The 19,786-nt window shown below is 39.2% G+C and overlaps 1 protein-coding gene across 3 annotated transcripts in view; it reads left to right on the forward strand.

The window, feature by feature from the left end:
- Positions 1-14,374: 14,374 nt before the first annotated feature.
- dennd3a (DENN domain containing 3a) overlaps positions 14,375-19,786 on the forward strand; it is a 48,833-nt gene continuing 43,421 nt past the window's right edge. For 2 of the 3 annotated variants that reach the window (XM_088929704.1, XM_088929705.1), the window contains exon 1: positions 14,380-14,634. The gene's annotated coding sequence lies outside the window, so the exon portion shown is untranslated. Of the gene's footprint in view, positions 14,635-19,786 lie in introns of all 3 variants that reach the window. The other variant, XM_088929706.1, reaches the window with a different exon arrangement.

A 19,786-nucleotide genomic window follows, 5' to 3' on the forward strand; every position in this document is an offset into this window, starting at 1 on the left:
CCCCGTTTGCCCAATTCAGTTCCTATGTTCAACACAAATCAAGTTCAACACAACCTATGGAACTGTCACAGGTTTGTAATAAGGGAAGCAACAACAATACTTCAATTACTGAAATGCAGCAATATGTGAAGGTTGTGAACCTTCTAGCACATCCTAGAAGGATGTTCAGTCACCTGTCTCATGCAGATAGTAAGTTAATACTTTGTGTTTATAAATTTGGGAACTGTAGCTTCAGTAAGCTCCACTTTGTAGCTTTCAATCCAATCAATCAAGAGTCTCTTAAAACAGATGGTAATGAAGGCGCAATTAAGCTGTCAGACTTTATATATTACCCACTGAAGAACAAGGGGCAACAGCAGTCAATACAGAGGAACTTCATATGTTAACGAAGTGAAAAATAACTGAAGCAAACCTCAAGGGACTTCACTTTTGTCAAGGTGTCTGAAAACTGTGAGAGAACAATACTGATCAAATGCACTAAATTGACCAGTTTAAACTAAGTTAATATACAGTACATTGCGGTGCCAAACACAAAAACCAAAGATATTATTAAAAGGCAATGACAATGTTCAGCAGATATAATTCACTCCTCCCATGTTACTAAGATGTTTTTCGGACTGGCTCACAAAAAAATACATTTCTAAAGGTATTATTATTTTTATTGTCACATAAACTTTAGCAAAACACTACTGTATCCTCAGGCTGTTCATTTTCTGTCCCATCTGCTGTTTACTTTTGAAGGGCTTTTCATGAGTGTCAGATTATTCAAAGAATTTTGGCCCAAAAATTGCATGATGAAGCCCTTAAATAATTTAGATATACTGTATAAATTAGGTAATGGTGAACACATTTCTATAAGAAAACGGCAATTAAAACACTAGAGAACACCATACTGGATCTCTATAACTACTATTAGTGCCCGACAGCTTTCATAAATTCTCTGATGGTTGCTGTTAATGTTAATATTAATGTCCCCTGCTGTGTAATATAGGCATGGGTTCCATTAATACAAGTTAGTTACGTGAACAGGACAACTAACTTCACAAGCACCCTGTATATATGGGTAGAGTTTTTATAGATTATACTGCACTGCTTTGAAAAATCTTGAAACTATTTTCCTTTCAACTTTTCGTCGCTAGGCTTTGTGAACAATGTGAACAAAAATGTGTTTAGGTTAATTAAAAACCCATCACCTGATCTGCACAGTACTGGGACGGAAATAGTCATACGTTCCCTTTGTCAAACAATACATAAAAACAAAACATTTATAGAGCCTCCACGAAAGATTGATGTCTTCAACAAACACATGCAAGAAAACATGTAATTCAAGAAAACAAATTTGCAGAAAAGTGTTAGACCTAAATATAAATAGCTGATTATAGCACAAAGGGAGTATTTTTATAATCACTTACTTTGGAAGGCTTGTGTTGACACCCAGGCACTTGATGGGAGGTACCTTAACTTTTTTTTTGTGGCTGTTTATAACCTCCGTTTAGAAATACATCTTTTGTGTGTTTTTTAACCAAAATTAATGATTGAAAGGTACTGTCTAAGGAATTAAGGAGATCATGACCATGTTTCTGCACATGCATCTTTATGTGTTGTAAAGGAATGATTAGCCTATTACACTTCATTATTGTGCTCGTGTGGTAGCACAGTGGTGCAGTGGTTAGCATTGGTACTTTGGAGGGATGAGGCTTTGAGTCCAAAATGTAGGGTGCTATCTGCATGGAGTTTGTATGTTAACCTCATGTTCACATGGGTTTCCTCCAGGTGCTCTGGCTTCTTCCCACAATCCATGCTGGTAGGTTACTTGGCTTTCGGGAAAATTCGGCCTTTTGTGAGTGCATGTTTGTTTTTGTCTGTGTGTAGCCCTCAAATGGACTGGTGTCCTGTTCTGGGTCTACCCTGCTTTGTGCACATTACTTGCTGAGACTCTGACTCCCCCACGATAATGTACTGGATAAAGCGATTGGAAAATGGAGGAATAATGTACCCTCAGTAAAAACAATTGCTAAATCTTTCAAATAACTAATTCTAACGTTATCACCTACCACAATTAATGTTCAGGTTTGACTAATATTTTTGAAAAAATATTAATACTTTTTGCTAAGATAATCCACGTATACTAGAAAGTTAAGCCATGGTTTCAATCTATGGTCTAGAGCAGCCCACACTGGGTCTTCCAATTGGAAAATACTACATTTCATTTGTGAATATGTGTATATGATAGCAGCTCTGTTGTATACAATTTCCATTTTGTATTATGAACAAGAATTGTTGTCATTCCCAAATCCACCCACTACAGGCACTGCAATCCCTTAGGAAACTGCTTGCAAATATTGAAAGTCTTTGTCAGGACTGTGTAGATTTTTCACCCTTTTAAAATATTTTTTCAGGACTGATTTTACAAATATACTGCATATTAAAACGATTTTAAGATTGAATTTTATTGGGCTTTTTGAAATAACTAAACCCTAACTGTAGGGACCAAAATACGACACACTATGATCTGAAAACAAACAATGAAAACAGACCTGACTAACAAACACTGCCTGCCTGTGAGCAGGGAGAATCAAATAATGGAATGTTTTAATTGAGAATGGTCTGTAATGCAAACATGATCGTGTTCTTATGTCCTATAAATGATCACTTTACAGTCCCGTAAAGGAACAGCATTTTCCAGGAGCAGTTTAATTTCAAAAAGATTCTCAATGACAAACACATGGCACACCATTATCGTTCAAAGGTAGTCATCGCTAAAATTTGAATTATTTTTGTTGGCAGCTTTTACAAGCAATATTTAAGAACAAGTGTTGATGTGATACCGAACTATCCCCAAGGTTCTTCTGTCCTCTGGGTTAATCTAAAAACATTACTGAGTTAATAAAGACTAGACTAGTGTTTAATACCTGCCAAAAGTGTGCACCTGTTTTCTTCTGCTCTCAAACACTACAGGCACAAAAAGCGCTGAAGCTTTTCACATGGGATTACATCATACTGTAACAGCATGAAAAGTGAAGCACTCTTCTTCAAATGATTTAGATCATTTGAAGGCAGTCTTTACAGTGCCTTTCATGATGAAATAATCAACCTACACATTCTTGGGTGGAAAATGTGGGGTGAATACCTATCCCCTTTTAACAAAGTTTTAATATGAAAATGGCCTTACCCACCCCAGTGTCTGAGAACCTTCGATATTTCTGAACATTGCTGATAATATCTGACTCTTTATGAAGTTCTGATAACACTAGTTACAGTTGAATGTAAAACGGTGCACGGTAGTGTTTTTTTTTAGCTGTAAATGATGTTTTGTATCATTCTGAAGATTGCTGATAATATCCGATATTTATTCTCAATCCCATCTTAAAAACAGTTTTAAAACATAGGGTGGCACAGTGGTTAGCATTCCAGCCTTGCAGAGCTGGGACCCTGGGTTCAATTCCTGGGGTTCTATCTGTGTGGAGTTTGTATGTTCTTCCCTTGTTTGCATGTTACCTCTGGATCTGGTTTCCTCTGACAGTCCAAAGATATACTGATAGTTTAATTGGCTTCTGGAAAAAAACTGGCTCTGGTGTGTGTGTTTGTGTCTGTGTTTGTGTCTGTCTGCCCTGTCATGGACTGGTGTCCTGTCGAGGGTGTATCCTGCTTTATGCCCTTTGCTCGTCCGGTTGGCCTCCGACTCCTCTATCCTGGACTGGATGAAGTGGTTGAAAAAAGGATGGATGACTTGTGGATGTTAAAATAATAGAGTGTGATAATACACAAATGCTGGGACATGTGGACAGGTTTTGTTCATGAATGTGCTGTTGTGGCGTGTATCATAGTGTACATTGGACAGAATTGTTTCATCACCCTATACCTTTTATTGTATTTTACAGAAAGGAAAATATGATAAATGTAATTAAGCCTTTACAGAACTGTATGCAGTGGTCTTTCAAAGCAGGAATCTGAACCTGTCATTACAGACAAATCACTTGACTCACTGCAGATGGGGATCCACTGTTGGGACTTTTCCTTAGGGGGGAGACCTCAGACAGACGAGTAAATAACACTTTTCTTCCTTTTATTGTCTTCTGTGATTCATAGCTCTCCACCAACCTCTCCGCCCTGGAACTTTTGTCTACTGCACACCTGGAAAATGAAAGGCAAACATGACAGAGATTTTCGGGCAAATGTTTGAACCCACCTGTTCACGTCTCAGTCACAGCACTGAGGTGTTTCAAGGGTACAGCAGGAATTAAACAGTCTAGAGATTTGTTGACCTAGACAGGTCTCCGGGCTGCAGTCTTACGTTGCCTCCCTTGTTTCAAATCCACATGGACTCCAGTCATCAACCGTGGTGCGACTGACTGGTGAAAAGCCGCAGACCACACACTATTCATGTTTTACTTTCCTGCTGCTCACAACAAACTAGTCAGTGTTCGTCATATTTTATATGCAGCTGGAAGTCTACTTTGTATTCACGTTTCGGCTTCCCCCAGTCAACAGCAACTCCTCACTTACCACTGTTTGTTTGTAGGCCTCATACTGTATGAGGGAGAGTAACCTACATTAAAAATAAACAGAGAACTGAGTACTTAAGTCAAACAAAAAAGGCTTATGTTTAGCCTAAGTCTATGCAGGATTGCAAATTGTGGCAAAAGAGTGCCATCGAGAGAAGTATATTTAATCTTGAAGCCACCTTAACTGTTCCGAAGCAGATTAAGTATTTTTTTAATTATCCTGCTGCTCCAGTTTGATTAAATGCTAGAAAGGCGTACCATGGGGAATTTTTGCTAACACAGAACTTCTTACGGCACGCGAAGGCCTACACATTCCCTCTTGACACCCACACCCACGCGCCGTATAAAAATGTGTTTTCACTGTTGAGCTGACACACCCCCCCCAAAATTCTTTCCGCTTGCTTCTTAGATCATCCACTGCAAAAGAGGCCACAAGGTCAGGGATGCTCCTGACGGGCCGCCCACCATATCCTACTGGAATTTACAGCCTCAGCTCCCACAACACAGGCTGGAAGATGGAACTCCTTTCCTTCTCCTTCCTGTTGCATGTTTAAGTTTAAGGACACAATGCAAGTCTATGAAGCTTTGAATCAGTTCTACTGGAGTACAGAGTCTGAATTCTTTCACAAAGACTGAGAAAAGAAGAAATGGCTGCCTTTTGACTTTTGTACTATCGGCCTCTGACGACAGTGCTCAAGCATCATGAAGTCAAAAGGGTGATTAGTCCTTAATGCATCATAAACAGAAGTTAAATCAAAACCTTCAGAAGACAGTTGTATTGAAACACTGGAAATTAAGAGACTCGTTATCTTCCATCCTTTTCCTTTGAGTTCTAAAGGAAGAATAGTTTATGGCAGGTGCATTTTACAACCATATCAATGAAAAAGGTCGTGAAGCCTAATAAAATGTCTTGCCGTTTGGCAAAAATGGACGGGCCATGAGTTAAAATGTTGATGTTTCTCAATCTGAAAAAGTAAAGATTAATCTTGGTTTTGTGTTTTCACTGATGAGAATGTCAATTGTGTGCAGAGCCAGCCCAATGTCAAACACACACAGACAAACATTCATACACATACTGTATATCATCATCATCCACAGTATTTATCCAGTCACAGTTTGGGGGACTGGTCACCTCAGCTGGGCTCTGTTTGGCTTGAGTATGGCAGAGACGACCCATGGGCCTTGTTAAGATTATCTATTTTTAAGCACTTTTAAAACAAGTGCCCAGAGAATTTAGCACTTTCAAAACAAAACCTCCTCTCTCTAGTTCTAGCTGTACTTTTTCCAGGCTTTTTCCTAATGCAATAACCAACAATTAAACAAAAGGCCAAATGTCCTTTTCTTCAGTCATTTACATTTTTTCTTCTTAAACAAAAAGGCCTCCATTTTTTTTACCCTCAGCCTCAGAACCAGATCTCTATGAAAAGATCCCTAGAATTGGCTTGCCAACCCCCTAAACTGGGTATCAGTAGCACAGGCCTTCATTGACAACTCCTGCGCTCAATCATCTAAGGAAAAAGAACTTGTGGCCAGTTGGGAAATGTAATGTTCTACTTCCTTTAGGGTCTTTGAACTAATTTAAATGAGGAAAATTACAGTGAGGATGGCAAGGTGGTGCAGTGGTTAGCATTGCAGGGGACCTGGGTTCAATTTCTGGGGGTGCTGTCTGCGTGGAGGTTGTATTTTCTCCACATATTCGCATAGGTTTATCCTCCAGGTGCTCTGGTTTCCTCGCACAGTGCGAAGACGTGCTGGTTGTTTAATTGACGTCTGGCCAAACTGGCCCTGGTGTGAGTGTGTGCATGTCTGTGTGTCTCCTGCGACGGGCTGGCCTCCCATTCAGGGTGTATCCTGTCCTGGTGTATCCTGTCTTGTGGCCGTTACCTGCCAAGATAGACTCCGGCTCCCCCACGATCCTGAATTGGATAAAGTGGTTAGAAAATGGATGGGTGGAAATTACAGAGGATAAACACTCTATCCATTATAAACACCCTCTATAACCTGCCCCCATGTTTTTTCACAGCTGCTAGATGAAGGCTTGCCCAGTGATCTTCCACTATTTCATGTCTTCAGCTAAAGACATCCAATGTATTCCTGCTTTTATCTCACCATTTTAACTTTAGGTTTTCACAGATGTTCTTTGTCTCCTGTGGCGCATTTCAGAACTAACCCTTGCTCCAGTTATCACCACTGTTATTTACTGTATATTAATATATTTTCAGTCCTCTGCTTTTTCAGCTTTGCTTTTAATGCACAAACAACTATATACACTGTTAGGCTGTGCGTACATCTTAGACAGTATTGCCAGTTTCAATATATGTATATTAAGGGCACCTCCAATGTTGTTGTCTACTATTATAGCTGCTTCGACAGTTAGCCTGTAATTTAGCAATCCTTAATTTACGGCGATTTTACGAATCTCCAACAATCTAATTGCAACTACAGAAGGTAAACTACACATGGGCAGCCAAAATGAAGTGTTATAGGCGATTCATCACAGCAAATGTAAGTGCTTATGCGAGGCATTCACTGACACTAACATAGTTTGCTTGTTTCCACACATCCATGAAGCCAAGAGGCAGTTTTTTGCCTTGTGAAACCCAGTCCTGTCAGGGTTTACTGTTATCTTAAACTGTTATCCAGGTGGGGGCTGCGCATTGGTGGTGGTGGAGGGGAGTCCCCACTACCTGTAAAGGGCTTTGAGTGGAGTGTCCAGAAAAGCGCTATATAAGTGTAAACAATTATTATTAAACAAAACAGTGTTCAATAGAAGATCATCATAGACTAGAAAAACGTAGAAAGATTGAGTGGAAGAGTGGAAAGATGAGAAAAATACCACATTGTAGACCTTTTCGCTGTAGTGTAGATATATCTTAACAGTTCCATTTGATACAGTGCTTTCATAAGCAGGACTACCCTCTTAGCCTGGGTTACACTTTCTTCTTCACTTTGCTGTGCTTTCAACGGTTAACAGAAACCATTTAAAAGCCCACAGCGTCCTCTGTCTGCACTCAATGCTCACAAGCTTCTCAACGCCCGTGTTTGTTTAATGTTGTTCTTTGACTTACAGACAGGGTATGCAGCATTCCAGTTTTACATTGCTGAAGGAGCTTGGGCTGTTTAATATTTCAAAGAAATATGCCAAGTTACATAATTTGTTTACTTCCCAAGCGATCACTATTAACTGAAAATGATCGACATCTATTTTATAGTGGCTGTAAATGGAACACACCCTATTTCCCTGATTTCCCCAGAAATACATTAACAGCGGTTTAACACCTCGTTTTCTATCCTTAGTGGCTCAATTGAACAGACGATGCTCTCCGGCTGAAAAGAAATCTCCGGAGTTACAAGTCTTCCCCTATTTTATTTTGTCTTCCTTTGATTGCTGTAAGCATCAATATGAATATATAATAATTCATTCCTTAATAATAATTAATGATCAAGCTCAGTGACACCTAAAAATGAAAAATCTGGTACATGCTCAAATGACAGTAAAAACAATTTAAACGTTTAAATGTATGTTTGTGTTGCTGGGGCGTACAACAGCAACAGCCAATATATTTTGAAATGCCTCGTTCAAGCAACGTAAAGGTCTTTGAAGTCCAAACCAGCTCGGAGATAGTTATCCATTTCTAAAATCTGAAAGGTCAGAACTACTTGCCTTTGAACAATGCAAAAAAAGTAAAATGTATAGGCCTGTGTCCTATTGAGCTGGGTGTTTAAAACTCTATAAAAACCTCAAAAGCGAAATGACATTCATTAAACAAAATAGGAAGCTTACATTGTTTCATTATTTTCCATGCTGTATATGGCACTGAGTAGATTTTGCTTGAGACATGGCATTGCTCAGAAACCAACAGGCTCTTCAAGGGAGGATCCAATATCTTACTTGATATAGAGCTGGAACTCCCATTGTAAGAACATTGGTCCAAGTTGGAGCTGCAGGAACTTAATACTGGCTGGAATTATTATTTTGTACAGACAGTAACTTGTAACATATTTAGAACCAGCAGAAGATGTGGCATTAAGCATTATACTTGAAGAGATAAGAGAGCCACCTGGGAAGTGAGATAATACTATCATTTCTTGCTTTTGTATTTTTTGCAAATTATGCAGTCTAGTGTCTTGAAGTTGGCTTTGCGTCCAAATATATAAAGATGCTGCCTGTCCTTGGTAAGATAAAGGGCATGTATTTGGTAAGCTGGCTGTACGCCCAGAACACGAAAAGAACTAACTGTTGTCCAGTCTGCAACTTAGATATAATTAATTGGCATGTGTTGCTGTCTTACCATTTGTTTAGAATGTGTCATACAGTAGTAACTCTTTTTGTTTTAAGGTATAAGGGACCATCTTCAGCTACTTATTTTTTAAGTCTGATGGTTGCAAGCCAGACTTCCATATGCATATGTAATAAAGAGACTTCTGCTTCACTGACACCTGAACTTTGTCATTTGTATAACACAACATACTGTATATGCGTTCACATTAGTCGCGTTGCCAAAGGAGGAGAATAATTTCTCTTATAGTGAAGCTTCAAATTTACCTCTTTCAGCCTCCAGGCCCATTGCTGGTAGAGGATATGGCTGCACTGCAGATTTGATTCAATTTAAAACTGAAAAGAATCTGCTTGCTCACTCTCAGCACAGGGAACTCAAAACCACATCTGACAATGCCTGGACTGAGGGATCTGTAGTGATCCTTGTCCTTCTGGATTAAATAGCTGCAGAGCAACTTTTCAAGAGGATCACAAGTTGATCATCAAACCTTTTCACCATCCTTGTGGTGTACACCAAACCACTGTCAGAGTAAAGGGACACAGTCTAAGAAAAATATAAAGCTTTATTTTATTAATGTTCTCCAAAAGACAACAGAACAATGTCATACCAGTATGAGAAATGACAGAACTGAAGATTTCTGTACTGTCTCCCCTTGGTGGTAGTGTACAAGCTGTAACACTGCATACTTATGTCTAAGACACCAAAGCACACGTTACACTTCCAAAGTAAAATTCTATTTTTGAGAAAAGTTATTTTTTAATTTTCTCTTCAAACATGTTTCCGGTTCTTTAAGATTTAAAAAAAAAAAGAATTTAGTCTTCAATGGGGGTTGTCATCTTCTCGTAAAAGTTCGCACTGCAAAGATTTTTTACTTTTTTCTGAAGGTTTCCTTTAATCCCAGACTGTTCAAGATCCTCAGGACAGGTGCTGTCTCAGGACAGTCAGTGTTGGTGTTCATTAGCAAAAGCAAATACTGTACCAGCACCAGTCCAGGATCCATCGGTGCTCATCAACGGCAGAAAGCAACCATTGAGCACAATTTTCTTCTTTTATTACTGACATGTTTTACTTTACAGTCCAGCACATAGATATACAGCCGGTCTCCACATCCTCCTGGGCTTGTGCCAATGGAGAAAGATCTGCAAAGTCTTTTACCCTCCCTGCTCATCTATGATTCATCCCACATAAGCCACTAGGGAAACCACAGATGGCCCCCATCATACTAAATGTTCATTTTGAAGCAAAAAGACAGGCACTGATTCACATGCTAAGTGCAAGAGCAGTCTTTTGCACTTAATGCTTAATTTAACATTCACATATTCATTGATTTAAGGATTTGGGGATTTCATTCTGCAAAGAAGGGAGAGAGAATGAAAATCCAAAACGCAAGCTCCGCGGCTGTTGTGTTGTTGTAATTCTGCATTAAATATTCAGCATGGATCGACTTAAGTGCATTGGAATGCCTAATACAAAATGACCTGTACTTACATCTTACAAGTGTCTCCCATGAATGGTGGCAGGGTAAGTGTTTTTTAGGGAAACTGGAGTTTATACCATTACCAGTCAACATTGAATTCAAATCCCTGGTGTGAAATGTCTTCTTAAACAAGGCCTATTTGTGGGGTTTGGGCAAGTCCAAAGAGAAGCTACCCTTCTTGGTACTATACAAGAGAGAAAGTGTTTTTGTACACAGTACCAGTGCAATCCAAATAGTATATATCTACAGACCATTCATGTATACCAACACGTTGTCTAGGCAACTAAACTAATATATTTTATATATTATTTAAAGGCAAAAATCTGGTATTCACATACATTTTATATAATTAAATTTCGCCATAAAAAAACGACCATCTGAAGCACGGTTGATAACTTCATTGCAGTCGACAAGCTTTTTCTTACAAAGATCTCGGTCACAGTGTGTTACTGTGATAATGCCCTGCCAAAGTATGATGACTGTAATGATCAAGAACGACCAATAGAGGGAGCCAAAGCAGCAGTTCAAAGATTCCTTTGTTGTTAACAGCCTGGGGCTGATCATTGAAGGTAATGGATTGGGATACAGGGTGTGTATTGTTTCATCTGAAGAAGCTTTGTTTCTTGAATTGTTTCACCTTAAAGTCACGAACTGCCTCTGGATCTGGTGTATTTTCCTAGGTACCAGAGTAGCTCCTGTCCCACAGAAACATGAGTTTTAATAACAAATAATAAATGGTAGAGAATAGTCTACAGCACCTATGATCTTGACATCTGTAAATATTCAAAGGGTTACAAAATACAATAAATTACCTGCTACATTCAACCAAAATAAAATAATGCAAAACATACAGTGTTAAAACATGAACTCTTGAAACACCCTGTAAGGCATCAGCAAAATGCATTCAGTGGTAGTGGTATAGCACTTTTTCTTACTTTTCAGTGCTTGACAGCTAAATCTGTGTACGTTGAAGATAAAAAAAAACTTGAACTCCACACACTTTGTGCACTTCTGGTACGATGAGCTGATGTCCACCATTCCCAACATGCTTCTTAAGGGTTTAGGATGGGAGAAAAATCAGGCTGAAGTTTTCATTAAGGAATTGGAAACAAACATTAAAACTTTAACAGGGAAAGCATTTTGAGAAAGAAAAGTACGAGCCAAATTGTCAGCACATTCTCAATCGCCCTGCTCATGATCCATCTATCCATTTTCTAACCACTATCCAGTTCAGGGTCACAGGAGAGTTGGAGCCTATCCCAGCAAGCAACGGGCACAAGGAGGGGTGCACCTTGCTGGGACTCCAGTGCATCACAGGACACACAAACATGCATACACTTACGTATAGTTTACTAGAGGAAAACTATATAAAAACAGAGAAAACGGAGAGACCATGCAAACTCCATGCAGGTAGCACAGCAGGAAATGAACCAAGGACACCAGCACTGTGAGGCAGCAATGTTAACCACTGCCTCACCCATATATTTTATAGTTTATATTTTAATTGTGAAATGCATTTAAGCAGATATTCAAATATCTCAGCTGGAAGAGAGGGCAAACTTTTAATTTTGAGAGATATGAACAAATTTGAATTTTTTGGTCTAAACGCTGAATGTAACTCTGACAATTCTACTACTGTCTGGGCAGCTTGTGAAGCCAGACCACATGGGAAAACTACCCTAGAAAAAACGACAATTGTGTGAAAGGGTTTATTTTAGTAAATGAACTCACCTTACACAAAAGAAACACCCAATCTAAAACCAAACTCCGTGAATCCCTTTTTATACCACACTTAGGCTAAATGAAACCCCTGTGAGAATGTGGTTCTCACCATTAACCAATTATCTAACGAATTAACTACTTCACTAGATACAAATCATAACATCCCCATTGTATACAATTTTATAAACTTTTATAAAAGAACGAACAATTAGCTCACCTTTTAAGCTTCAATTTAATCACAAAAATGTGGAAAGAAAGATGAAAAAGAAATAAGAATTTGCAAAACCCACACATGCAACGTGTGTTTCACGGGAGCAACTGCCGTGCTCAACTTTCAGATTTCAGCCCGAAAAGCGATGCACTAATAGAGGAGAAGTTCAAGTTAGTGACAGCAAAGTTCACCATAATGCTTCACCTGGAGCTGAATGGTAAGAGAATCTTCTCAAAGAATTGAATGAAGTGGTTAGAAAATGGAAGAGTCTCTCATCCTGGCATTGGTGATGTACAGGGCCAACCCTTGAGAGATCTGTAGCAGTTCACAGCAGTTTTTGTTAACCTCAGTCATGGCTGTACGTATGGGAAGTGACCAGTGTGGGGTACAGAGGGGACTGTCTAAATACAATAATTCGGGTTACCCTGTGTGCTCATGAGGTCTGCCAGTGTGCCTGTTCAATGCACTTGGGTCTCCACAGAGGAGCACATCTTGTTTCTGGAAGTAGCAGAGGAGATTGTTGAAGATTTCTTCACACCCTGCTTGAAATACTACTACTACTACTAATACAACTGAATACTTGCCACACTGACCTACTGACATACAGTACATGCTGATTGAAAAACTAAAGGAAACAGTCTCACTAACTGACTGTCTCACTGACACACTGACTGACTGACTACCATGCTGGCATAACTGAGTGAGTGGCACTGTGACACACTGATACACTCACTGACACACTGCCACATCAACATATTTACTGAACCAGTAAAAATCAGTGACACACTAACAGATAAACTGATCCAAGAACTGATATACTAACACACGGATACAAAAACTGACTAACACAACAAAAAATGATACATTAACTGCCTGTCACACACACGTCTCCTACTTCATAATTTGATGTCCTTAAATTATACAACAGACACTTATTTAATGCTATTAAATTTGACGGTACTTTATTTTATTGTAAAGGTGATATGCTAAAACTGCTTACTGATGCTTTTAGAAACATCAAATATAGATATATTGTTATATATCAAGTTGTGCGTGAATGATTTAACAAATGCAATGGCACAAAAAAGACAGAAAGTTGACCAAAATATGAGATGAAACACCTTAATTCTTGCCCTTTCGGAAAATGGTCATAGACTATCAGCTGAAAACAGAAAGTGTGCTGAATTAATTATGGATGGGCTATATATGTTTTTAATTAGTTGACATGATCTGTGCACACCTTTGGATGGATGTATGAAGCAGCAAACTCCTCCACCATAAAGAAAACATAAATGCATTTTTAACTTAATTAATTAATCTTTAATAAGATTTAAAATTAATACGATTGTCAATGTGTTGAGAATTGAACACAAATACTGAGATCTAGGAGAAGACAGAAGGTCCCCCTTACATGTGTACTTTTTGTAACAGTCCATACACGACTAGAAACTCGATAAACATGTAAATTGTTTATTGTCCTAAAATATATCATAACCTAATGTAGCGAAAAACAAAAGAAAAGATTCTCCAAGCACTTAATGCATTCACTGCTAAACTGTTCTAAATTACTGTATATGAAATTAAATGCAGTTAAAGACCGCAGAAATGGTTACAACCTCCAGCAGACACAGTCTTAATTCATCGCTATTAAATATGCAACAAAATAGAGGGACAGTATATTCTGGTGCGCTATTGCCTATTGTACACTATAGTTTAACCAGTGTTCACTAGGGGGCATCAATACGATGTGGTATAGTAAAATGCTTGGAGAGGCGTAAAACAGAAACTTTTGGAAGTGAATTCTCATTGTCAGACGCCAAACAAGAATCGTTTCCAAAACGCAGTATCAGCCCTATATCAATTAAGACTGCCATTTACAGATGGAGTTACAGTACATACACGTTGGTTTTAAAAATGATTTAAAGAACGCCTGGTACTTGTTTTGAAAGTGTCGTTTTTTACAGAAACACTTTGGAAACCCTCCCCCCCACCCACCCACAGGGGCGCTTTTAACAGTCGTACGGGACCACCGGCTCCTCCTAGTAAAAGAACGGGCGGCTGGCGTCCCCGGGAAACTCGCCCGTCCTCGGGAAGCGTTGGCAGGCAACTGGCACGGAGGCTGTCGCGCCTGCAGGGCGCATGTGTCGACTGGGTAAGGAAGCGGCCAGCGTGAGACAGCGAGGGGGGGCTGGGAAAGCAGCTTCGCGATACAGTCCGGGGATCTGCTGGAGGGGGAGCTGCCATCAGCGCGCAGATTCACCGAATCGGGCAGTATTTCAGCTTCTCTTACCTTGCCTTACCATGTAAAACTGCATTAACGAGTTAAGGATACTCTTCTGGGCTGGGGTTGTCAGCTCGGAAGGTCTCAGTCCCACTCCAAAAAGAATCATCCTGGGCGTTTTTCAGGATCTTTCATGACGAGAGTACGACTGCTGCCAGGTTGGTTTTAATTGAGCCGTTAATTTACATTAGATGCTGCGGTACTGTGTCCGCGAAGTGGCACCGTACGTGCATACAGTGTCACACAACTGCGTGTTGAGCTTTTTAACTCCAGAATGAGTAAAGACGAGAAAAAGAACCTGGTGGAAGTGAACCGTAATTTCATTAGCTTTTAAAGAAAAAAAACAGCAGGTTAAAGACAATGCCTGCATCAATTGCAGACTTTTAGATCAGTAGCTTGTTGAAGAATGTTATTGTGCAGTGGCAATATACTTGTCTACACTGTGAAGTAGCGCACAGTTATGAGCTAGTTTATTGTCAAAGAAAATGTTTAACTTCTGCGTGGGGGAAGTTAACTTGTTTTACTAGTTAGTATGTTTTTGTGACCGGTCTCCATGTGACATTTTATTCAGCAGCTTTGGTTTTGAAGGCATTGTCAAATTGTCTAAAACTTTTTCCGGGTTTTAGCATGCTATGATAATAAGTGCGTTTTTCTGAGGTATGTTAACCGTGGGATATTTAATCACGAGGGAGACTAAAATCACGGACGCAAGTGAGTTGATTTGCTTACTTGTGGCATTAGGATAGAAATCGTTTGTACTTATTTGCTTAAGGATAGTGGCAACGAAAGAACCATTTAAATTCCAAACACACATACATATTGCTGTTTATCTAGTAATTTTTACTTGCGCGTTGCAAAACACCTGAGCTGGTGTAATTCTAATGTAACCAGTGGAGTCAATAACTGTATCGTACAATTTAGGCATTTACAGTATGTTTCTTTTCTTTATGGACTTATGCTTGAGAGAGGCATAGTCTATATTTTAATACATTTTGCATGAGAAAGACAATATGTTATTTGTGTAGCACGTATGAAATTAAATCAAACTGATCGGAAGCGGTCAGAATTAATTATACACTTTTTTTCATAGCCTACAATATGATTGACGAAAGGTCAACGTTTTGCGTCAGAAACAGTCAACAGTGCGACCACTTAAAGAGATAAACAGTAGTGTACGACCTGAATGTAAAATGAACATTTCCGTGCATTTGCAAACAAATTACTACGATTTTGAACATGGAGTTGTGTTCTATTATAACAGTGTATCTGCATTTTCTTGATTTGAGTTCTGCATGATTCTTTCCAAACTTAACAACTGTCTAAAACTGAAGAGCTTTATGATTATGGAGTGCACAATTTAATTAGTCCATAAGAATATATAAGTAATTCTTGTGTGTAGCTGCACCAGTTTCGGTTTTTAAAACAATTTTTAGAGAGAAGCAAATTGGCCAGCGAGCAATCTGAGCATTTTTCAGTGATGTCATTAGTTTGGAATGCAAACTACTTTTCAGGCATCTCCCATTTTTGGAGTTTGTCCACTGGTCGTTGTACTTTTTTGCCAGTGCGACGCTATTGGGGTGATGGAAGTGCTTGATGTCACATTTTGGCGACTCAAAACACACGAATCGAATTGTAAAGGGAAAAGTCGTTCAAGTGTCTGGCTAGCAGTTCCTCGTTTTCAAAATCTGCATTGGCGATGCTCTCACTTTATTGCCAATAAAATAATCTAGGCCTATACTGTATATCAGTTTACCCAAAATAGCCACACATCCAATAAATTCGGTGAATGGTCAGTATAATTTCCCAGGAAAAGGAGCAAGCTTGCTAAATGATTAGCACAGAAGTTCTATAGCTCCCTCTATCGACTCTATCGGCTGTCCTCCACGTTACGTTCTGACCCGATCACGGCATGATTAAACGATTGCATTTTCGACAAATTGCAGCAGTCTGTGGAATTATTTTGACACTTTCAGTCCTACATCCTCGTGTTTGACCAATGGCATTCTTAATTTTTTTGTTTTGGCATAATTTGTCTTTTTTAACTATATAAGGAAATTGCTGCGAACTCTATAGGCGAGTTCCACGTGATGTCATGCTTATATACCGTAAGTGTAAGTAAGGAGAAAAAGGGGTTTTTGTTCTTTGCAATACGTGGAATAAATATAGCCAACCACGCCTAAAACATTCACTTGTAAGAATTCACCTTAAGCCAACTCATGTCTGCAATTCTTCAGTTTTTATATTCCTATATTAACGAACATTTATTCGTGCATTCCATTAGCGCTCTGTGCAACACTAAGTTAATTGCTGTCCTGTAAGGACTTGAAATGTTGCAGTTGTTCAGAGACTGAATTAAAACACGTAAAGTACATTTTTTTCTGTACAGTTTGGACAAGTACCACCTGGCAGCAGTTTTTATAGAAACCAAAAGCTGCATTTACCATTAATGTGATATAATAAAAGTGCGGTGCAGTGGTTAGCATTACTGTCTCTGAGCGCTGGGGCGCTAGGTTCGATTATAGATCTCTGTGTGGAGTTTGTATGTTCTCCCTGTGTTTGGGTGGGTTTCCTCCAACACTCCGAAGACATACTGACAGGTTATGTGGCTTCTGGGAAAATGAGCATGTTTGGATTTGTGTCTGTGTGTGCATTTGTGATGGACTGGCGTCCTGTCCAGGGTGTACCCCGCCTTGTGCCCCTTACTTACTGGGATAGGCTCAGGCTCTCCTGCAACCCTGAACTGTAAGAAGCAATTTGAAAACGGATGGATAAGAATATAGTGAAAATCTAAGGAAAAGAAAAGATTTGTATGTGTGTTTGGGGAATATCAAGAAAGGACGAATTAAATGTCAAAACCTTCACTTGCCAACCACTGGAAATTCCTTGCGCTTGCTGGAGATATTCCACTGGGAATAAGGAAGAATTCCCAAGCACAAAGAAGTTTAGTATTGGGGATATTGGATTTTGTATTAGTGGATTGAGATGAGATGCTGATATTATCTACAGTAGCTTGCGATACAGGAGCCCGATTTCACAGCAACAACAACAAAAAAAAGGTCTAGTCAGGATAAGTTAATTTTTGTTGTGCAAAAGCTTAATCTTTTTTTTTTGGATTAGATTTTGGCCTGTTTGGATTCCAGTGAATTCACAATGTACTAGAATTGAAGATCTTGGGAATTCTAGCTTGTCAGTTCTTGAGCCTCACATACTGTAGTTTGGCTCATAATGTTCCTGACTTTTTGCAGCACGTCCAAAATATGTCAAGTTTTCCCTTGAAAAAAACAATAAATGAGCTTCCACAGCATTTTTTGGCATATACTTACTGCTTTATCTTCAGCAAATCCACAAACTGATCTTATAGTTGAGCCATTTTAAATAGAATTTCTTAACATCTCCAAGTTTTCCTTCCTTAATAGTGGTAGTGGAAGTAGTTTATCATGACACTGCTGAACTCAAGTTGCCACCTCCTTGCTTTCCAGCACAAACCTGTGTTGAAAATCTTTTATTTGGATGTTTTCTGTATGTGCAAATCAGCCAAGTTGTTTCTGCACAGAAGCTCAAAATCTTAGATATGAGAGAGGAAATAAATTCCCCACCGCCTCATAGCATGCTATGTATAGATGAAAGAACAGGCAAGTTACAATTTATTTCCTTTTGATATAATCTAGCAAAAGCTAGCTTTTTTAGCATTTAGTCAATAACCACAGAAAAACAGAAGTACAACTCACTGGGTTTAAACTTTTTTTGTGGCATTTTCATCTATGCTATGTTTTCAAGTTACATACATTTTGGCATAGTTGTGTTATGCTTGAATAATATTAATAATTACTTACACTTACATAGCGCTTTTCTGGACACTCCACTCAAAGCACTTTACAGGTAATGGGGATCCCCTCCACCACCACCAATGTGCAGCATCCACCTGGATGATGCGACGGCAGCCATAGTGCGCCAGAACGCTCACCACACATCAGCTATCAGTGGGGAGGAGAGCAGAGTAATGAAGCCAATTCATAGATGGGGATTATTAGGAGGCCATGATTGGTAAGGGCCAATGGGAAATTTGGCCAGGACGCCTGGGTTACACCCCTACTCTTTTCGAGAAACGCCATGGGATTTTGAATGATTGCAAAACCTTATGATAGTAAAGCAAACAATTCAGTGATCATTTAGCATGTTTTGTTTAGACCGCATTCCTGATTTTACTGGTCCTAAGTAGAGCACATCTGTTTCCACAAACAAAATCATTTCACTTCCGTTCATCTCTGTGCAAATTAGGGGATTGTACAAGAAGACTGCTTGTGTGCTTGATATAATAGCTTTCTGATGATGAAAAACCCACAATCCTTCAACATCAAAGCCCAGAATAAACCAGAAACAGATCCACAAACAGTGGCTCAGTTTGTTCTTTAGTATTAGTATAGAAATGTTGCAAACAAGATCAAAACAGTATAAAAATTTGAATTACTATGTCAGTTCTGCTTGAATAAATGTTGAACGTTTTTCGTGTTTCTTCTTTTACATAACTCAAAGTTCCAGAAAACACTATAAACAGGAAACTAAAGGTTTTGAAAAACAGTAGGTTCAATGTACTGTATTACAAGCGTTTTGGTGAAAAAGGGAACATTTCTCAAAAACCTCTAGAATATTATTTAAGCTTTCATGAGATATCATTGAAAGATTAAATGCTTGGAAAGAAATGTTTAGTGAAGTTCTACAGAATTTGTTAGTCATAGATCTCAGCTTGTTTTAGGTTTTGTGGAAAGTGGAGATAGTCAGCGCTTTCTCACAACAGCAACTTTGTGCTTATCAACCATTACCTCATTAAAGTTCACACTAAACCTGCACCCACAAGTGTAGCCCCCTCATGTGAATATCTGTAGTGCCATGTCGCTGCTTTCTGTTTGAAAACAGCTTTCCTACCCCAGTAAGACCATTCCTGGCAGGGATCAGCTACACAGCCAGCTTTTGAGTTTCATCGAAATCATTCACAGGCAGGACAGCAGCGCAGTGGCTGGCATTGAAGCCTTGTGTTCAATTCTGGGAGTGCTGTCCGTGTGGAGTTTGTATGTTCTCCCCATGTAATAATAATAATGTTGCTTTATTAGCCCTATACAATTTTTTTGCATTAGGAATTCATCTTTTTGCATACCCCAGCTTGCTCTCCATAGACCCAGACAGGGAGAGAAGCTGGGGGTCAGAGCACAGGGTCAGCCTGGAGCAGTTGGGGTTAAGGGCCTTGCTTAGGGGCCCAACAGAGTAGGATACCTCTGCCAGCTGCGGGATTTGAACCAGCAACCTTCCAGCCAT

The sequence above is a fragment of the Atractosteus spatula genome, chromosome 12 (assembly GCF_055471065.1).
Source record: "Atractosteus spatula isolate fAtrSpa1 chromosome 12, fAtrSpa1.hap1, whole genome shotgun sequence".
In the NCBI taxonomy this organism is placed as follows: Eukaryota; Metazoa; Chordata; class Actinopteri; order Semionotiformes; family Lepisosteidae; genus Atractosteus; species Atractosteus spatula.